The following is a 3858-nucleotide window of genomic DNA, read 5'->3' as shown; positions in this document are numbered from 1 at the left end:
CACACCTGTAATCCCAGCTACTGAGGAGGCTGAGGCAGGAGAATTGCTTGAACCCGGGAGGCGGAGGTTGCAGTGAACTGAGATCACACCACTGCACTCCAGCCTGGGTGACAGAGTAAGACTCTGTCGTTTAAAAAAATGTCTTTCAACATGGGATATCTTTCCATTTATTTAGGTCTTTATATTATTTTGCCAATATTTCATTGTTTTCAGGAGACAAGGCTTTCACCTCCTTGGTTAAATGTATTCTTAGGCATCCTTTTTTTGAGTAAAATAGAATTGTTTTCTTAATTTTATTTTTGGTTGTTCATTGCTGATGTATAGAAACACAACTGCTTTTTCTACATTAATCTTGTACCTTATAACTTTGCTAAATTTTTTATTAGCTACTAGTTTTTTGGAATTTTCTATATGTAGAATCATCTACAAACAGAGGTAGTTTTACATCTTTCTTTCCAATTTGGATTGGTTTTATTTCTTTTTCTTGACTAATTGCTCTGGCTAAGACTTCTAGTACAATGTTAAACACAAGTAGTGAAAGTGAGTATTCTTGCCTTCTTTTTGATCCTTAGGGGAAAGCTTTCAGTCTTTCACCATTGTTTATGATAATAGTTGTGGATTTTTCACAAATGTCCTTTATGATAAGGAAGTTACCTTCTATTTCTAGTTTGCTGAGTGTTTTTTTAATCATGAAAAAACATGATTAAATTTTGCCAAGTGCATTATCTGCATATATTGAGATAATCATGTGTGGTTTTTCCCCTCCATTTTATTAATAGGGTATATTACATTCATTGATTTGGTCTGTTGTTTTCTTTTTTTGTGCTATCTTTGTCTGGCTTTGGTCTCAAGTGATACTGGCCTCATAGAATGTGTTAGGAAATGTTCCCTCTTCTTCCATATTTTAAAAGAGTTTGATAGAATTGGTGTTAAGCCTTATTTAAATGTCTGTTAGATATCATCAGTGAAGCTAGCTAGTCTTGGGCTTTCTTTAGGGGAAGGTTTTTGATAATTGATTCAATCTATACTTGCTATTGTTTGAGATTTTTCAATTTCTTCTTGAGTCAGTATTGATAATTTGTATGTTTCTAGGAATTTGTAAATTTCAGCTAGGTTATCTAATGTGTTGGCATATAATTGTTCATAGTAGTCTTTTCTAATCCTTTTTATTTCTCAGAGGTTAGTAGTATTATCCTCTAATCTCTGATTTTGTTTATGTATGCCTTCTTTCTTTTTTTCTTAGGTAGTCTAGTTAAAGGCTTGACAATTTCATTAATCTTCTCTAAAAATCAACTTTGGATTTTGTTTATTCTGTTGTTTTTCTGTTCTCTATTTCACTTATTTCTGCTCTAACCTTTATTTTTTTTCTTCCTTCTGTTGTTTTTTTTTCTTTTTTCTTTTTTTTTTTTTTGAGACAGAGTTTCACTCTTATTACCCAGGCTGGAGTGCAATGGCATGATCTCGGCTCACCGCAACCTCTGCCTCCTGGGTTCAGGCAATTCTCTTGCCTCAACCTCCTGAGTAGCTGGGATTACAGGCACGCGCCACCATGCCCAGCTAATGTTTTGTATTTTTAGTAGAGACGGGGTTTCACCATGTTGACCAGGATGGTCTCGATCTCTTGACCTTGTGATCCACCCGCCTCGGCCTCCCAAAGTGCTGGGATTATAGGCGTGAGCCACCATGCCCGGCCCCTTCTGTTGGTTTTAGGTTTAGTTTATTATTTTCTCACTAGTTGCTACAGTATGAAGTTGTTGATATGAGATCTTTCTTTTTTCAAATATACCTTTTACAAAAATAAACTCTCTCCTGAGCACTACTTTTGCTACATCCCATATGTTTTGGTATGCTGTGGTTTTGTTTTGTTTGAGACAGCATTTTGCTTTGTCACCCAGGCTAGTGTGCAGTGGCATGATTAAGGCTCACTGAGGACTGAACCTCCCTAGGCTCGAGCAATCCTTCTACCTTAGCCTCCCACCCCTCTTGCCAAGAAGCTGGGACTACAGATGTGCACCACTGCATCTAGCCAATTTGTGTATTTTTTGTGGAGATGGGGTTTTGCCACATTGCCCAGGCTGGTCTTGAACTCTTGGACTCAAGCAATCTGCCTGGCTCAGCTTCCCAAAGTGCTGGGATTATAGGCATGAGCCACTGTGCCCAGCCTGGTTTTGTTTTCATTCATCTCAAAGTATTTTATTATTTTCTGAGTGATTTTTTTCTTTGATCTATTAGTTGTTTAGGAATGTTGTTTAATTTTCACGTATTTGTAAATTTTCTGGATTCCCTGTGTTATTCATATCTAGATTCATTTTACTATTGGAGGAAATGCTTTACATGATTTTAGTCTTTTTAAATTTATTTAAAATTATTTTATGGCTTACCATATGTCCTATTCTTAAAATAGTCTCTACACAAACAACTTTATCCTTTGACAAGAAACATCACCAATTCTTGGGAAAGAGGGAGAATTTGATTTTTTAAAATTAGCACATTACAATATTCAAAACTTCCAGTTCTCAATAAAAATTTACAAAGTATAGAAAGAAACAAAAAGTATGGCCCATTCACAGGGGCAATAATCACCAGTAAATATATCCAAGGAAGACAAGATATTGAACTTAATAAACAAAAATTTTTAACTACTCTTAACTGTGCTCAAGTTGCTGAAGGAAACCATGGACAAAGAACCAAGGGCACTCAGGAGAATGATGCATGAACTGTAGGGAATATTAATAAAGAGACAGAAATTATAAAAGGAAACCCAATAAAAGTTCTGAAGCTAAAAAGTATAATCACAGAAATGAAAAATTCAACAGAGAGGCACAGCAGCAGATTTGATTAAGCAGATGAAAGGATCAGCAAACTTGACTATAGGGCAATTGAAATTATCCAGTCAGAAGAGCAGAAAGAAAACAGAATAAAGAAAAATGAGGCCAGATGCAGTGGCTCATGCCTATAATTCCAGCACTTTAGGAAGCTAAGGTAAGAGGATCATTTGAGGCCAGGAGTTTGGGACTGGCCAGAGCAACAGAGCAAGGTCCTATCTCTACAAAAAATTTAAAGGTAAATTAGCTTGGCAAGGTGGCATCTAGCTATAGTCCTAGCTCTTCAGGAAGCTGAGGTTGGTGAATCACTTAAGCACAGGAGTTTGAGGTTACAGTGAGCTATGATTGTGCCACTGCACTCCAGCATGGACAACAGAGCATACCCTGTCTCTACAAAGAAAGAAAAGAAATGGCCAAAAACTTCTCAAATTTGATGAAATATATGAATCTACATATCCAAGAAGCTCAATGAACTCCAAACAGGATAAACGCAAAGAGATTCACAATGAGACACATTATAATAAAAATATCAAAAGCCAAAGATAAGAAGAAAATCTTGAATGCAGCAAGACAAAAGCAACTTGTAACATACAAATGATCTTCATTAAGATTAACAGATAATTTATCACCAGAAACTAGGGAGACCAGAAGCATGGGATGATATGTTTTACATTGCTGAAAGAAAAAAACTATCAGGTAGAAATTTTACATCTGGCAAAACTCTCCCTCAAAAATGAAGGAGAACTCGGGCCGGGCGCGGTGGCTCAAGCCTGTAATCCCAGCACTTTGGGAGGCTGAGGCGGGTGGATCACGAGGTCAAGAGATTGAGACCATCCTGGTCAACATGGTGAAACCCCGTCTCTACTAAAACTACAAAAAATTAGCTGGGCATGGTGGTGCATGCCTGTAATCCCAGCTACTAAGGAGGCTGAGGCAGGAGAATTGCCTGAACCCAGGAGGCGGAGGTTGCGGTGAGCCGAGATCGAGCCATTGCACTCCAGCCTGGGTAACATGAGTGAAACTCCGACTCAAA

Source organism: Sapajus apella, unplaced genomic scaffold (genome assembly GCF_009761245.1).
Source record: "Sapajus apella isolate SASKATOON/1434 unplaced genomic scaffold, GSC_monkey_1.0 scaffold30, whole genome shotgun sequence".
Classification (NCBI taxonomy): Eukaryota; Metazoa; Chordata; class Mammalia; order Primates; family Cebidae; genus Sapajus; species Sapajus apella.
This window is presented reverse-complemented; position numbering follows the sequence as displayed.